Source organism: Anthonomus grandis, chromosome 1 (genome assembly GCF_022605725.1).
Source record: "Anthonomus grandis grandis chromosome 1, icAntGran1.3, whole genome shotgun sequence".
NCBI classification, from domain to species: Eukaryota; Metazoa; Arthropoda; class Insecta; order Coleoptera; family Curculionidae; genus Anthonomus; species Anthonomus grandis.
This window is the reverse complement of record NC_065546.1, coordinates 46524616-46543720: the sequence shown is the minus strand read 5'-3', so window position 1 is coordinate 46543720 and position 19105 is coordinate 46524616. Positions and strand designations below refer to the sequence as shown.

General features: G+C 29.1%; 1 long non-coding RNA gene across 1 annotated transcript in view; it reads right to left on the bottom strand.

Moving 5' to 3' along the window:
• Positions 1 to 2044: 2044 nt before the first annotated feature.
• The window catches only part of LOC126742371 (uncharacterized), a 37794-nt gene continuing 20733 nt past the window's right edge, over positions 2045 to 19105 (bottom strand). The window contains exons 2-3 of the long non-coding RNA XR_007662545.1: positions 9119 to 9267; positions 2045 to 2590 (exon numbers count right to left, since the gene is read on the bottom strand). This is a non-coding gene — a long non-coding RNA (uncharacterized LOC126742371). The remainder of the gene's footprint in view (positions 2591 to 9118; positions 9268 to 19105) is intronic.

Genomic DNA, 19105 nt, shown 5'->3' with positions numbered 1-19105 from the left:
TATTATTAAATGAAAATAATATACTTTTTTTCAGCAGGATGGAGCTCCCGCGCACTACACTTTGGTAGTTCGAGAGTGGCTTGATGAAAATTTTCGAGAAAAGTGAATTGGCAGACTTGGTGCAATCGAATGGCCTGCGCGGTCTCCGGACCTAACCCCACTAGACTTTTTTCTTTGGGGCTACTTAAAAAGCAAAGTTTATAAAACCCTACCTGAGAGTATTGAGAATTTAAAAAATAGAATATTTCAAGAATGCAGAAAAATTAGTGGGCAGACCCTTGCCAATGTTCGTAAGTAGTTTGAAAATAGGCTTTTTTATTGTCTTGCCAATAACGGCGCGCATTTTGAAGATTTAATAAAATAAATTTGTTTAACTAATTAAATTTGTTTTTCTACCCTACCGATTTACACTTTAATTGCTTCTTGGTCAATCAATTTTATTTTTTTTACAACTATTGATAGCATAATGAATGCCCTTTAAAATAATGTATCACACCATGGGGTAGCCATTTGACATACCAAAGTTTGACGTAAATAAAATATTCATTATTTCTAGACATTTTCGCTAACTATTTGCTTACACATTTATCGATTTCATTTTTTTTGGTACGGTTAAATAGAGAATTTTACGCTCCTTACTATGATGTATCACACGATGGGGGTTCCCATTTGATATATTAAAGTGAGGTTAGCTGGAGGTGATTGACAGAACTTCAGCAAATGCATAATTAAACGTCCCCCTGTATATCTAATTTGTCGTGTTTTTTTTTATTTTATTTTTTTTTTAAGAAAGTTATTAAGGGTGGATTGTTTTAAAATGAAAGCACTGTATAATCGTAAATACGTCATTTCATTTAGAAAATTAAATTTTTAAATTTTATTTGTTAATAAATATTGACACTTGAAATAAATATTGTTGTTTATTATTGTTTCTACCAAGAAGAAATTCTTAATCAAATTATTAAATTAAAGAACTCAAGAAACTTTAATCTTATATATAAATAAATTTTCTATTTAAAACAAATATTTTTATATTAATAAATTAGTAAAACTCTCTAAATCAACACAACATATTTATACGTCTAAATTTAATGTAAATACATAAAATCACAGGGAAATAGAACTCTATAACACATATCTACTTAGCATTTTAAATCGCAGTATTATGACGTTTTTACAGCCATATATATTTTAGCACCCGGGCTGTTATTTAGGTGTCAAATTTATTTTTCTATGTAAATATTCCAAAATAATACAGACAGTTTAGCTGTTTTACATTATGTTATTGGACCTAAATTATTGATCAATTCTTCATATATAAAACATTTCATTAAGGTTATTATTATTAGTTTTGCAAATAATAATTTATTAAGCAAAATAAAAATATATAATGACATATATATATACAGAATAATACAATTGTTAAAACTTATATTCAATAAATAAGATTATAAAATTATATAACAATTTTTATAAATAAAACTCTATGTGTCTTAATTTAAATTAAAATTGATTGACTAAAATTGATTATCTCTTATTATTATAGTGCATTATAAAAACATTTAAGGAATTCAAAGCAATACATGAATATAACCAGTTTTCTTGTAAGAATCTAAGATATGTCAGTTTAAGAAAATACCTTAACTAAAAAATCAAACGAATGAAAAAAAAATAATTAAACTTTACATTACAGAAATTTTGCTTTGTTCGTATATTCTATACTCTCCAGGTCAGTATTTTTATATCTCTATTAAGTAATTGAATTCCTAAGATGAAATGACAATAGTGATTCAAACAGATATAAGTTAAAGGATGGTAAATAAAAATAACAGCAGTTAATAAATATCAACAGAATTTCCGGTAAAAACATCTTTACCCTTTTTCAGTCAATATTAATAAAGATATTAAAATTTAGTTTTATTTAGGCTTATTAAACAGAAAAGAATTATTTAAACGGGACGTCAATGGATAAAATTTCACTGTGACATTAATTGGTGCAGTAACAGAGATGACTATTCTTCATTGTTATATATGGAAATAGCGATTAATAAAAAAAAGGCTGACATCACATATTAAATACTTGCCAAAGAAAGGATTATTTTATGGTGGATGTTGCTGAACTTTAAAAGTTGTCCTTAAAATGTTGCATTATTAATTCACTTTTTACTTACATCCACATTTAAAATAAAGATAAATTTAAAATCAAATAGAAAAAAAAGTCCACAGATTTATATTACGTAAAACTATATAGTAAAGGATTAACAAATTTGGATAAATTTAGAATTTTGGACTAATTTGGTTGATGTCGGTAATAGAAGATCATCTCTCACTTTTACAATTTGCACAGAGATTGCTAACAATTCCACCATCTTCTGCACAAATCGAAAAATTAAATTGAAAATGACAAGAACAATCAATACGTTAAACTTGAGGTAATTGGTCAGCAGGATGGTGCCCCTCCTCATTACTAGCTGTCTGCAATTATTTAAATGAGAACTATCCTGGTCGCTGGATTGGACGAAGAAACTGTATTGAATGGTCCACGCGGTTGCCTGATCTTTCACCTCTGGATTTTTTTTTGTTGAGTCACCTAAAGAGTAAAATCTATACTATCCAACCATCTTTAATACAAGAATGTGCAACATCTATTTGAAAAAAATCTATATTATTGCATGGAGGTTAACGGTGGCCATTTTCAGCATTTAATGAACTAGTGTTTTTAAGTATGATTGTTTTAAATTCTTTTTGTTTACATTGCTAGTTTGTTCATATTGTTTACGTAGCCATCATTACTTTCAGATCGCTTTATGAAACATGTATCACAATAGTTTCCTGAAGTGTATTAGAGAATATGTCAACTTAAAAGACAAGGCTTATTCTATGCAATATAGGACTCAAAACGTAATTTAACTATATTATTTGAAATAATTTTACCTATATTAGCGAAGCTAGTATTTAACAGGTTGACTACCGACAAAATTTTTAAGGTACCCTCAGACTCTTTTATGTGTTACTTCTGTTTTTGCTTTTATATATGCTATAAATCATGTGACATAAATAGTATTTTTAAGTATTATTTTAGCAATAATTCGAATAAAATAGACACTAATAATATATTAAACATTTATTTTTACATAGGAGACATAAAAGAATTACAATAAGTTAACATATAGTAAGATAAAGGTATGCAAAAATACGAAAACACCTTTGCTTTACAATAAATTTCCAAGAAGTTCTAGAAAATATAAACCAGTTTGCTCAAACCAAAAACATAAGAAACAACAAACTAACAAAACTAATTTTTGTAAGTCTTCACAGCATTTTACACAAAAACTAGAAGTTATTCTTTTGGTGTTCTTTTGGTCTTAGTATATCCTTCTTTATTTCATTTGTAGTTTTTTTCAATACTTGATAGGCAATCTAATTTAATGCTTTTATATCATCCTGCTTGTCCTTTTGAATTAAATTCGATTAGAGAACCTTGATTTGTTTTTTTCTCGTTTGAATTTTGCCATCATGACCTCTTATGGATTGTCACCTTTCGGTCACTTCTTAGACTATCGGTATAATAGATGTCATTTTCTGGCAGTTTTGCAGCTAATTTAATACTGTTGTAGAATTTGTCGAGATTTATAGCATGTCCTTGACCTTGCAGTGCAAAACTATTTTGATTGTATGTCCACTTCCGCCATACTCATCCTTTGACCTTCATACACACAGTTATCTTTTAGAAGAGATCTATTTCTGGGCACATAATTTTAAAAAATTGGTATATTGAATAATGGGTCTATTATCCAGTAACAATTTACTTGTGTAAGTGGGATAATATTGGTATGAAAGAGCAGACCTATATGCTCAGGTACTTTAGTTCTAGTTTAAAAAAAACTCTTAATTCTGTCGGTTTTAGGAAATACCTTAATAAACAAATCGACGTGCTTTACGAATTTTTCAACAAAAAAATTAATTTTTAAATAAGGCCGTATCATAGACGCCTTACCGAAATTGATTACTATAGTATAAATTTTTAAATATATAAGATATAATAACTAATTAAAAAATCATTACATCTTTACAATTTAACAAAAAATCTAATATTTTATCCAACATTGACATACATAACATTGACTATTCACTATTTACATGTATTATAAAAATTTTGCATGAACCTATTGTTATACTGCTTTCAATGTCTTAATTTATTATTTACTAATATTTAAACTCTTTTTATTGTTTGTCATTGATAAAATAATGTTTTATTTAAACCCCAGCAGTTTCAATTTATGCATAAAGGAAAAGCAGACACGATAAAGCTTAACTGGAGAGCACCAAAAGAATCCTTAAGCAAGTCATTTAAAATATTCAGCCAAACCAGCATTTTGTAGGGAACGCTGGCTTTTTCCGCACCAAGGCACTATATCGCTTTCGGAAGTATTCAAATTTCAGTCTAAAAATACTCGTTCGATATGCTGCGGTTTTGCTTTAACTAAAAATCAAAGGATACATATTGAGAATGTTCTGTGAGTTTATTTAATTTTACGTTTCTTTTAAACGTAGCTGTCTACACGTCGCAATTATTATATATAACTGGATTAATAATTTTTTCGCTAGATTTCTGAGATGCGTCAATTACGGTAAACAAATTTTACATACTTCTAAAACGTATAAGCAGGTCAATTGATTTCAGCAAAACTAGATTAAAATTGCTCATATTAGATTTATAAGATCGATCGATTATAGTAAACAAACTGACCTGTCTCTGGCATATTGAAAACTCTCAGGTTATTTTATCTAAGATAGTCCAGTTATAGTTGATATAATATAAATAAACTTTTTATTTAATATTAATTTTTCTAACAAATATTTTATTGACTAAAGAATTAAGAAAGCTCGACTTTAGTTTTGAAATGCTAAATAACCCTAAAGCATTAAATCTACCTCATCAATTATTGCTACAAATTCCACCTCTTAATCACCTAACTTTTACTTATTAAATTATGTATTTCTCCACAACTAAATATTCATATATAACCGCAAAACGTATTCACTTTCATGCAAACTTATGAATAAACTTTCGAACCAGTGTAACATATCCCCAAGAGCATCAGAGTGCACGGGCACATAAAATGTTAAGAAAAGTTTTCACTTAACTAAGCAAACAAAACAGGATTAACTAAATGAAGAGGTTAGCAGCCGAAGTTCGTAGCTAACCTCGCGAAAATAATGGAAATATAAGCTTTGTTTACCTTTAGATGGAATATTGTTTAGAATTTGGCATTAACGTTTAATATGGGTTAGATTTTAAGTGCTAACTGTGTTAAGTAATTTATCGCTTATTTAGATTCTATATGTTAGTATTTATTTAACAAAATTATAACTAATAGAATATCTATTTATTATCAATCTGATTTTAGCCGAAAATCATAAAAGATTTTCGTAAAGCTATTTGTGCATCTATATAGGGTGGCCCACACTCCCAGAGAAAAACTTTACTGCAAAGCTTAATATTACATGTAATATAAACTCCTAGCATTTCCTTAGTAAATGACCTAAGTTTAAATAAGAGCTCCTTATCCTATACTACTTATACTTAAACATCATTGTCTTTAATGCATAACATAAGAGTTAATGCATCTTCCTCTTAAACTAGCAGCAAGTACTTTCTCTGAATATGGCGATGAGTAACCTATTGAATTTCTAGCCGCACAATTATTAACCAAATAAAGAAAATGTGGGTAAAGTGAGTTTTTCCTTTTAGATTTTTTTCTGTCTAAATAAATAAAATAATCTAACGAAAAGTACTTATAAACATTTCAGGCTATTTTTATGTTATTCAGTCTAATTGCTATTTAATAGGCTGTCTCTAGCAAGCGTTTACTAATTTGCTGAATATTGATTTCAGTAAACAGGACAGTTTTGTTACAAGCTGGTATTGACTTAGATAAAATGAGTAAATATATATTAAGCTAGGTTAAGGTCAGTCGTATTAAGCGTATTACCTGTATAATACATTACCAAAAAATAGTATTATCAAATATTGAAATTTCTAATAACCTGATATTCTCAGGATGAATTAAGAATGCGATCAAGTTATAGGTATCGTAACAAAACAATTGACATTTACTTTTCTTTATAACCTGAGGTTTCTTTATATTATATATACGCATACTATACTACCTAGAAAAGTAATACACCTAGAAGGGAATACCTCTAATATTTTCTAAAATCTCGAATATTTTGAGACTAATTTTGAGTTTAAAGAAAATGGTAAAAAATTGCGTAAAAAATTTCAGAAATGTATTATTTCTTACGGTCTACTCATATTTTATCATAAATTCTTGTGAACTAAAGGATTGAATCTAGTGCCTGATGTCAACATAAAAGGAATAAAAAAAAAGATTTATTGGAGAGTTAAAAATAATCAAATTTAATATTTTATTTATACAGGGTGTCCCGAAATTACATCGTAATATTTTACCAGCTGCATCTTTATTCAAAAATAAGACAAAAACTTCATATACAGGAATCTTGAAAAATGCATCGTTTTTATGTTACAGGATGTTTTATAGTTCCTATTGAAGATGGTTTTTTGTTAATATTTTACAAGAGTACCTTTTTTATGTAAAAAATGTTGGTTCTTTTTAATTTTACTCTCCAAATAATTAAAAAATAACCAGAAAAAAAGTTATGACATTTTTATCATTGCTGACCACTAATTTTAAACGACCCTGTATAAAAATAACGACAAGGCGTTTTGAAAATTAAAAAAAAAACTATCTTCAATAAGAAATATAAAACACCCTGCAACATAAAAACGATTCACTTTTCAAGATTCCTGTATATGAAATTTTTGCCTTATTTTTAGACAAAGATGCGGTTTTAAAACAAACAATTTTAATTTTACTAAATATATTAACAGAACCAATTAATGTTCAAAAAATCATAAATTAAATGAACTTGATCTAATATTGCTAAAATTATTGAGAAATTCATAATCTAAATGGGTATAATTTTTGCTTCCTTTAATGAAATATATTTTTTTATAGTTAGTTGCAGTAAGGTCAAAATAAAAGCTAACCAACTCATGCGCCAAAATTTTGACCTTTAAAAGTAACCTTCAGGATCAAATCCATATTCTTTTTTTTTTTTGTTTTACAGGTTTAGTTTATTATAATGGAGTTTTAAAATATTAACGTCACTACAATTTTAAACTTATTTGAGGAACTCGATGTTTATACATTGGGTCTTAGTTTAAGTAGGTATCTGTATTTATTTCGATTTTATGTAATAATTTAGCATTCAGTTTATTGGTAATATTTTTTGCAATCAATATTCCTAATTATTTTATTTAAAACGAGTAAATGATGCATAATTTAATTGGGCATGAAACCCGTTTATGATTTAAAAAATTAAATGCTTCGTAGAGCTTTATCGAACTACCAAGGCGTAAACGATCGTCAATACATTTTTATCTTTATTGGTAATTCAATTCATTTTAACTATTTTTAATATGTATATACATTTATTTTTATAAAGAACTACTGAAATAACTATTGAAATGACTACTACAACGAACATATTTGTATACTTTCCTACAGAAATAGAAAAATTGTAGGTCGTTAAAAACAAATAAATAAATATGGTTTTCATTTTATTTGCACGATCCTAGAAAAATGTATTTGTATTCATCCAAATAACTATTCAGATTTCGGTAATTCAGCAATTAAAAAATACTGTGTATTTCAATACAATTTTACACTAATATGAAGTGTAATACTTTCCTTGTAAGATATGATTCGACTCTACCTAAAATTTAGTTAAAACAGAGACAAGGCACAGACGTAGCTCCTAACAGTAAAGCTGCACTTAATTTTGTATGCAAAGAGAGTTTGGCAAAGGGACAATAGATAAGGAATTTAGATCCCAATAGCATATCAAATAAGTTTAGTTTTTTGTGTAAAATCATGAGGATTTAAGGCGTTGTTTAATAGGATAATTCATATAAGGGATTATAAATTTAATTCAATATATTATGTAACAAGAATTATTTAACCAATTATATTCTTTTTTTTATTTGTTCATGTTTTCTATAAAATGTGTTTCGTTGTTATAAGATCTTAAGGAGTATATTTAGATTTCAGCTCATATTCATACAAAAATCAGAGAAGCAAAGATGTATGTTGCATCCATTAAATTATACATTAAAATTCTTCATTTTATACATAATTATAATGAAAGGCCTTATTTTATCAAAATACTATTTAATAAAAAAGCAAACCTTAAAAAGAAATATATAAGGATAAGTCAAATAATAAAAATATAGACCTTTATGATATTTGGCCGTAGGAAAAAAGAAAAAGTAGAATGAGGAAATTGGGTTTTTACTTTTTGACTTTAATAGGACAATAATTATCTTTATTTAGCATATTAACCAATTTACAAAAAAAAAACGTAAATTTAAATAGCATAATTATGGTATAAAAATAAAGCACTCAGCAAAATATAACGCTAAAAATTAAATATAAATATGTCTGAGAGAACTTAAATGTATAGTTGGAAACACGTAGGCCTAATGCGTACAAATTAAAGGAACGCTGCATCTAGTAACTGGACTATAGTGGCCGTAAGTATCTTTGCAAAAATTAACATAAAAGAAGATAGTTAGGTCTTGTTTCTTTATTTTTACGAAACATAAACCTACTCAATAAATATAAAATCCTCATCCATTTTCTCCAAGAGACAACACAAAATGTAAACAAACAAACAAAAAACAATGTCACGGTCTCATAAGCAAATTTTTATTGGCTACACGTGTTTCGCCCTGTATAAGCAGAGCATCATCAGGCCTCAGGACCTACACATACACTGTAAAACTAACAACAATAATGATTGTTTAGTTCAATTGTTAGTTCAAGAGCCTCAACTCCACCGTGTCTATCGACAGTATGTCCACTAATATAGAGGACTTTAAGTTTTCAGAAACAATTATTTAAAAGTTTATACTGTATTCTTTTAATTAAGTCGACTAGCGCAATCGAATAGCGCAAGCATACAAAGCTTTAATTATAAAACATAAAAAATAACCACTTCATCTACCTATAAAACCTAAATCTATACTTACTTCCTTCTATACGCTTTTTGTATGGATTTTCAATATGTAATACCAATAATAACTCGCTATCCAAAATTATACCAAAATATTTTACCTCGCTTAGTCTTTTTAATACAGTGGAGCCAATGCTATAATTAAATAAACTTGGATTGCATGACCTAGAAAAAGAAAATGAATTACACTTGAATACAATTAATTCTAAAGCATTTAGTTTACACCAAACTGGACAATAGAAAGACAAAAATGCATAATTTAAGTGAACACGATTACATTATTTATATTGTCAACAAGGCTCGACTTTACTTATAGTTCAGAAGCTAATAAAAATATTATTACTATTTTTAAAGTAGTACCACAGAAAACTTAGCTTAAAAAATATTCGAACTGAAACTAGCTTAGCTACATACATCATTACTGCAGAATCCGGTTTTTACTTTTAAATCCTTCTTCTCCTCTAAATTAATGTGAAAATATTATGTAGGGATAAAAAATTAATATGCTCTGTTTTTTTTTCAGGTTGTGTAGGAAAGAGAACAAGATAAACAACTTGAGAATAATTCAGCAAATAATAAGAACTAAACTGAAATAATAATCCATTGAAACTATATTAAATACTAACAAGCGTGAAAATTAAAAAAAACAAATACAGGATTCCCGAAAAAAATTGGATAAAGTGGCGAAAGAACATTTGAGAACTTAATCTAGGCCATTGAATCATTTTGAAGAACTTCAGCATACAGAAGAAGCCGAAGAATCAGAATCCAGATCTAGAATGATTTAAGCAGGATGTAGTTGTAGAGAGTAATAGTAGAAGTATTAAAATATAAGTTTAGGGAGTATTAAAAAGAGTAGAGTAAGAGTAATTTATTAGTAAGAGGTACTAAAATAAAATCCAAAAATTTGAAAGTAAATAAGGGTAAATCGATTATTCAAATGATTTGTTTAATTTTGTTGATTAGGATGAAATAAATTTAATTGTTTATGCATTTTGATTATTTACCAGATATCCCAGTACAATTATTTAATTATAATCGCAAAGGACATATATGGATTGCTTTATCTAAATATTCGTAAAATTGGCTTGATTTTGATTTTAAAAGTTTCTTTGATTTTTTTTTAACCTTTCAAAGATAAAATTTAAAAAAATCCATGCACTAGAAACTTTTTTTATTCAAGTTCTAAAAAGTCATGTTGAAGAGCAAAGGCAGTTTCAAGTTGCTTAAGTCATAACTCTAAATAAAAGTACAAATGGATTATTCATGACATAATTATTTAGTCATTCGAAGAAAAAATGTATCATATTCATTTAAGTTATGCCTAAAAATGTAATTTTTTTTATACAACTGCTATTATAATGGACTAGAAAAATAAATAATAAGATACTCCGATCTTTTCTTAACTGAAAGCAATTAGGCGGCAGCCTTTAAAAATAAATGAAAAACAGAAAAAAAAACAATAAATCTTTTCCGTAAGACTTGCTCCGAAACAAATTACAGACATGATATTGCAACTTTAAGGCCAAAGAACTATTCAGCAAACCGTTTCTAATTTATTTTAAGCCTTAAAATATGAATCTCGCAACAAATTGGATTCTGTCTCCAATAGTATTTTTCATAGCTGACAGATACACATTGTTTTAATTTCTTATCACCGCTCGAGGAAAATTTTTAGCTTATGTAGTCCCGATTTTTCTCTTTTTGCCATTGGCGCGACTCGGGAGATCATTTGTAACTTTACAGTCGGTGAAACTTGTTACGAAATTGCTTACTGCTAAGCCAATAATTCTTCTACTCAGTTAAGTAATAAATTTACCGGTGAAATATTAAATATTCCAAGGGAATTCACCGAGCGAGCTTTACTTACACATTATTTTTATTGCAAAAGTTGCTAAAAGAATAAAACAACAAATATTCGTAACTACTTAGATCGATCTATGCCATTACTTCAAACCATTTTAGAAACCGATTGATTTATTCACTACCTCGCGTGATATAGAACAAAAGGCTTTGCATTTCCTTGATTGCCAATTGGAGCTGATTTATTATCACCTGGTTATAATGGGCCACGACATTGCCGATCCATTCAGGTTCATCAAATGCTTGATTTACAGTCGCAGGACCTAAAGGGCTTGGTAGATGATAAAAAAAGTAATTAAATAAATATATTTAATTAACTTATTGCTATAAAAAAGAGGTGCTAAAGAGAATTTTACATGAGAATGCCACTATTTTCCGCATTATGTGGCAACACCCTTAGGTGGTTAAAGATTAATCTTTATGAGTTCTAATATTAACGACTAGGCAGTTTTTTCTTGAGGGAGAAAGAGAAAGCACATTATTCTATTTTTAACATAAGAATGGTATTGCATTATATTTCGCACCTGAAATCTAAATCAAAGTTAGTCAGACCTGTGTATCTATGTGCTATAGTAAGTTGGTGTCTATTGAATGCATTAAGTAACTTACATAAGAAGTGTCAAAGAACATTGAGCCCCTATTTGCGGATTTTTTTACTTTTATGTGTTTTCCATTTAACGCGCCTAAGCAATGAGGAAAATTTGCATTCGGATTCAGTTGTAGATAAAGTCATAAATTCACTTCTTTTGTTATATTAACAGTATTGACCGATTTTATAAAAATAAAATAATTCAAAAGATACTAATATTAATACAACTTAAGATAGAATATACTAAGACATAAGTCAATATTATAAATTACTTTAAAGAAACATGTTAAAGCCACGAGTCAACAATAAATTTTAAAAAACTCCTAAAACTTCTAAAAAAAACGTGCAAATTAAGACATAATTAAGACTTAAGATTGTGCTGTCCATAAGAACTACTATCAAAATCTATATGCAAGTTTTTAAGTCTAGTCGTCAATTTTTATACCTGAAAATTTAGCCTTTTTAAAAGATAATCGCAATCAGTCATGTCAGATATTAATTTAAAAATAAAGCACAAGTCTGAATTATTACGCCTTAATTCAAGTGGGTCCAAAAAGGGAACTAACATGACCAATTTGTTATTACTGTGACCATTAGTTAATGGAATCTTGAGTTTAAAAGATTTCTTAAGAATTTATTTTGGACTTTCTTAATATTTTCAATATGTGATTTATAAAATTGAGACCATACATAACTATCATACTTCAAACTAGAACCGATTAACGAGAAGCACAGAACCTTATAGACAGAGAATTAGAAATCTTAACTGCTTTTACCTATAATTCCTAGATTTCTATACACAAATATCAACTTAAAATCGAAAACACTCTGAGATCCCTTCCGCGGCTTTTTTTAAAATAGTGGAACCTATAGTATAATCAAACAATTGCAATAACACTGTAAATTCTAGCAAAAGTTAATTAATATCAGTTCAGGATATTTAAATCTAAACCATTAGGATTGCAGCATTCATAAACACTATGCAAGTTATCTGGTATTAATTGACGTTGAACATTTGAATCAATAGACAAAAACAATTTTAAATCGTCAGCAAATAATTAAAATTCAAAATTTCTTACAAATAATCCTATATCCTGAGGAATAACAGATGCCACAGAAAAGCTGCTAGATAATAAACGATTAAGCCATATATACTGCAATAGATCTAGTAAATAGTCCCTTAACCAACAAACAACATAATCTTCATAACATATAAAGTTATCTGAACTGTTTGTGTAAGGCGTAACTGGTTGTTCTGGCTCAACTTTTGATTGGGTGTTTTATTTACTATGTTCCTCATAAACTATGGAACATTTACAATTAATCTTAGTGCTTTATTTTGAAAAACTTGTAGTTTTTTTAGTGTTGTTTTATTTGTTTTATAGTAGGTGGTTGACCCGTATAATAATTTGGGTCTTATAACCTGTTTGTATATGAGTAGTTTATTTTTTAGCGAGAGCTTGCTCTTTTGCCCAATGTAGGGATTTAGTGATGCTATAATCCCGTTACATTGCTTAACTTGTTGCCTGGCGTGAAATGAAAAGTAATTTATTTTGTCGAAGTAAATACATAATAATACAAAGTAAAATACATAGTAATACATAATTTTTTACTTCTGATTTCCAGGGGATTATGTCGTTGTTAGTGACTAAGTTTTGTAGATTTTGCAATTCTCTATTCCTTTTTATGGTGACCTTTATGGCCTCGGTATTTTTCGCTATTGATTTTTATTTTAAATTTTTGAGTCCATAATAGTAACCTGTCAAGGTGAGTTTGCAGGTTTACGACCAATTGCTCGCTTTGTTTTGACGTTGTTTATATGCAGGTATCGTCTGCGAAAAACGCTAGTTTTGAGTAGTGTGCATTTTTTGGGATATCTGCCTGATACACATTGTATAGAACTGGAGGGAGAGAGAGGAGCTTCTTGGGGTACTCCTGCTCTTGAATTTCTATATTCTTGTGTTTCGTTGTTTATTTTTAACCGTGAATTTCCTGTTTTTTAAGAAGCTTTGTATTATTTTAGTGTATCTGCCAGATGAGCCCAGTTTGTGTATTTTGTGGATCAGGCCGCTATTATAGGAATGTTGATTTTTGCTTTTTGCAATGTTTTACTTGCGCTTTTTCCTGTTTGTGAGAGGTTGGGGAGAGCGGAGGTTTAGGGGTTATTTTTAACGTTTGTGAGCGTTGGGAATTCGTCTTTATCTTCTGTTCTTTTTTTTGTGGTGATTATTTTGTTTTCATTTATTTTTCTGTTATTGAGATTTTGATATTTTGAGTATTTAACTTTGTAAAGTTTTCTTCACTAAATAAAGTTTTTTCTATTGTGTCAGATATGATATTCTCAATGTCCATTTGATTGTTTTGTGTGTCATCGAATTCAGTATATGTTAACTGGGATAAGCTTCCTGTAGATCTACTACGACCTACCTTCTTGTTGTAGGCCGACAGATCAGCGTCTGCAGGAGGCGACAGTACTCTTTTTTTTTGTTTTTTTGGCATGGTTTATTATTTTCGTTATATCTTTTAATTTATTTTCTTAAATCAGTATTTTCATTGTTTATTTCGTTATTTACTTTTATTAATTCATCTAATTTGGTCATTAAATTGTTAATTGATTCCAATTGTTTTTTTATTTTTAGAGTTTATTTTATAGAATTTGTTTTCGAGAATTGATAGTTTTTCTTTTAAAGTAGTGTTTTCTTTTTCAGGAGAATTTATTAGGTTATTTTTTTCCACAGACTCGGCTTTTAAGTATCCGATATCTGAGACTAGTTCATTGTTTCGGATGTATACGGCAGCGGTTTTGCTGTCTTTTAGTTTATGATCAAATACGAGTTGGTAATTTTTGTTTTTTAATTCGGTGATTGAGTTTTGAAGTAAAGTAATATCTTGTGCATTAAATAGTTTAGGTTTTGTTGGGGATTATCCTTGGACTAACCCTGATTTTTTGTTCTTTTCTTCATATCTCATTTCTTTTTCTTTTCACTGTTTATTTTCTTACTCGCACCTATGTCCGTAGCACTATCGTCGTTTGTGTTTATACCTTTGTTGGGTACGAAAATTGCCCCTGGTTCAGGGGGGTCCTCTATTTTTACTAGTTAATAATATTATAATAACTCGGGGTTCGTGCCACAAATTTTTTAAGATTTATTTTTAGCCGGTTTGGTTAGCTCACTCTTTCTGACGTTCTTTGCTCGCTGCTTGAACGCTACTAGAATAAACGAATAATCACATATAAAGTTAGTAACAGTGGAACGTCCTATTTGAAAACCATATTAATTGCTAATAATTTGCCTTTTATATTACCATGACAATGCTTGGTTACAAGTGCATCCAAAAGTTTAGGCAAAATTGACTGTATACAAACTCCTCAATAATTACTGACATAACTAGTTATACTAGACGTAAGTATCGGCGTAATATACGATTTTTTTTAAATAAGGAAATAACTTCTACCATAAACACAGATTAAATAAAGTGCAAATAGGCTGCGACAGAACACATACGCATTCACGAAGTAACAAGCTGGGTATGCCATCTGGTCTCGCAAAAGGCTTGCACTGGAAGCCAAGAATCTCGTCAAAAACCTCTATTAAAGATAACTCTACAAATTTGACATCAAATTGATCGACAAGCCCTGTTATGCAATATTCAGGTATTTGAAATGCTTTATCAGAATATACATTACAAATATTTGGCGAATAAATTAACTGTTACCGCACCCTCATCACTAGTTTAATCATTCAAAAACATATGTTTACCAATAGTATTTGATTTTTGAACTTAGCTTACATGTTTTCAGAATAATCTAGGATTTATCAATAGATTCGAATTCGAAGTCTCGAAAAAACCAAGTAATTACTTTATAATAGATTCCTTAAATTTCTTAAAAGCAACTTTTTTATGTAAAACTAAACCTCTTAATTTTCTTAAAAACTATATAGGAAAACCACAACCATTATACGACTTAATAAGCACAAGATAGCTGAAAATTTCATACAAAAGGACATAAAACTAAATTAGGGAAATAATTATAAAATTGATTTTCGAAAATTAGAAGTGTTGTTCATAGGACCAGCCGATAGATTCAAGAAAATTATTTTATTATACAAAATAAGTATAGCCGGCAAAAGACAAAAAAAAAGCAAGACAGGTTGTTCCAGATAAAATGATATACATGGGGATTTTGTAAACCGTAAGAGTTGCAGTTTCGATTAAATGGGGAAAAAGTTGTGCTGTTCCAAACCTAATCAGATTTCGAAATATAGGGCTAAATCAAAAATTAAGTTTTTAGAAAACTTGCCATCTTGAATCCGATTTTAATAAAATTTAAAGGTAGTTTTGGGTTATCTACTATGACCAATCGATTGACGATAACGATATTTTTCTAGACATTTTGGATTTTTTGCAATCATATTCAACTTTGCCAACTACTAAAATATCTCCGTGGCGTACTATTTTTTTCTTTAAAAAATTGAGATCATTACCTGTATGCGCGCCAATAGTTAACACAAAATTCTTAATTGCATGTCAAAAAATGCGCGATAACTACCTCTTAAAACCCTCAAAATTTTAATTTGCATATCTAGACCGGTTTCAGACCAATAAATAAATCGTCAATTTTTAGGAAAAATTTTTTATCTCGGAAAACGAAGCATTTGCAGACATACTTTTATATTGCAAGCTGTCTTTATTTCTCCATGCAGAATCACCCCCTGAAGTTTGTCGCACTTATTTACAAACACCCTGTACATTTTTGTTATAAAAAATAAACTATAAAAGAGATTCTACTTTTAAAAAAAAATAATCCTTTTAATAAGCAGTTTTAATCTTCTTTTACAAAAAACTTTGCTATTTGTTATAGATGCCATATTATTCGATTTATACGTTATTAAATAGCACATAAAAAGACCTTTTCAACCATATATAACAACCCGATCTTGATATGGCGGAAATACGCGTCAAGATTTTTTTTCCATAAAAACGGCGTCACATACGAAAAAAAGGTAAAAGAAGTTTCTTGTCACAAATTGAACGAGAAAATTGAAAATTGTTTTTCATTTAAAATATCTCAGTGGGCCAGATCATTACCTGTGTGCGCGCCAATGGTGAACATAAAATTCTTAATTGCATATCAAAAAATGCGCGATAACTACCTCTCAAAACCTTCCAAATTTCATTTACATATCTCGATCGGCTTCAGACCAATAAATAAATCGTAAAAGTATTTGCAGACATACGTTAATATAGCAAACTGTCCTTATTTTTCCATACAGAATTACCCCCTGAAGTTTGTCGCACTTATTTACTGTAAAACACCCTGTATATTATTGTTATAGAAAATAAACTATAAAAGAGATTCTACTTTTTGAAAAAATAATCCATTTTATAAGCAGTTTTAATCTTCTTTTAAAAAAAACCTTTTATGTTTGAATGGGTCTAATATTAAAATATTAATTATTTAATAATTTTAACTAAAATATTTAGATAATTTTTCAATACAAAGCCGCTCTAAAACTAAAAATATACCTAAAAGTAAGTAGAAAGGAGCTTTTCAATCATTTATTATCTGGCTTAGGGGTAGGGGCAAAGAATTAGGACCCGGTTGGCTTAACAAAGCGACATAATGCATAATATATTAAGCGACCATGACGACAAACCCTATAGACTATACAGACGTCAGATAGAGAGGTTGAAAGTTTCCGAATAGTTAATAAGCTTGCTACAAAATTCCTTGGGGCAGGGCCAATTTAAGAGACACATTTTGTCAAAAATTTCTTAAGAATACTTTATACCTGTTTGTCTTTTCCAAAGCACTTCCAAACATACATTTGGTAATTAAGAATTTCCAAAATAAATATATTTTTTTTTAACTGACATTTGATCTGAATTTGTTGGCTTATTAAAGTCGACGGCTTAACAAGAGCAGCCAGCTCGGATTAAAATGGCTTTATTAATGATTTACGGGCAACTGGGAAGTTTTGCATTAAGGGAACTGACGGGATTGGATTTACCTTGACAGTGAACACAAATTTTTGATGAGTTTTATATTTTATTATTTGTTGGCATGTACTATATCTTATGATGCTTTACTTCAGCAACTCCGCACTGTAAAGGGTGTTTCAAATTCGATGCGAAGATGGTTAAATTAGGGCAAAGTTAAGAATGTTTTAGCCTAGCAATATGTCGTTTGAAAAAGTTTAAAATGAAAGTGGTTTCGAAGTATTCGAAAAAATACGAAATTATGAAAATCGGTTTTATTTTTTATGAATTTATTTTTTCTTCAATTTGAAAATAATTTGCCTTTTGCATTGCCACTTTTTTCGTGCTACATGACTTTTTAATACGACGTTTCGTCTTTTGCCATCCATCATCAACTTTATTTTTTCTTATAGGGGCCATATTTGGTTTTTGCATTTTTAAAATCTTAGTAAAATTACCCTTTTAACGATGTATCACAAGTAATATTTAATCTTGTAAAATTCTGAATTTTTGCAAAAAAGCTAAATTTGCCACAGTAGGTTGTGCATAAACTGAAAGAAAGAAAGAAAGAAAGAGATAAAATGTGCTATATTACGTAAGAATAATCTTGTGGACAAGCATCCTATAAGCTAAAAAAACTAAACAAAAATACAATTTCAAAAATTGACAAAACAATGAACAAATTTAAACACAAGAAGGCAAAACTTTCTGAACATACTTGAATTAAAGATAATTATATAAAACAATCAATTACTAAATAAAGGTAAACTTGTTAACAAAACTAGAGAAGAAAAAAAAAACTTTCCAACATGTCCAAGGTTAAAACCTATCATTAAAAAAGTCATCCAGGTTATAATATGCCTTAGCCAATAAAAGCGACTTTAATTTTCTCTTAAATTTCTTAACATCCGATATATGTCTAACACATAAAAGAACATGATTGTAAATTTTTTTACTTATGTAAATTAATGAGTTTTAGGTAAGGGAAGATGTAGGAATAGGTAGGGGAACATCATTTACACGACGAGTCAAATGGCCAGTATCAGAGGGTAGTTTGGGAATTTTGTGAATGAGAGCAGCTGTTTCTAAGATAAAGAGTGAAAAAAGAGTTTGGATTTTTTTAGAAATGAAGAGGGGTTTGCAAGAATCTCTTAACTTAGCAGAACACAGGTATCTAACTGTTTTTTCTTGAATAACAAAGACAATGTTAAGTAGCCCCTTATTGGTTAAACCCTAAAAAGGCAAGCCATACCGAATATGAGATTCAATAAGTGAAAACACTGAACACTGTACACTGAACGTGCAACCACCCCTCCCAGCTCTTGTTTTGCCATTCTTACTGCAAAACATCCAGAACATAATTTCCCAGCTAAATGTAAAATATGATCTTCAAACCGAAGGCGACCATCAATGGTAATTCCTAGGTACTTGCAGCACTCTTTACTTTGCAAGAGGGAATTTTCGTCAAACATCAGACCCTGAACATCGCACTTAAACCCCATAATAGACGACTTTCTTACATTAAACACGAGCCTGTTGGAAGCACACCACCCTGATAAAATCTGAAGG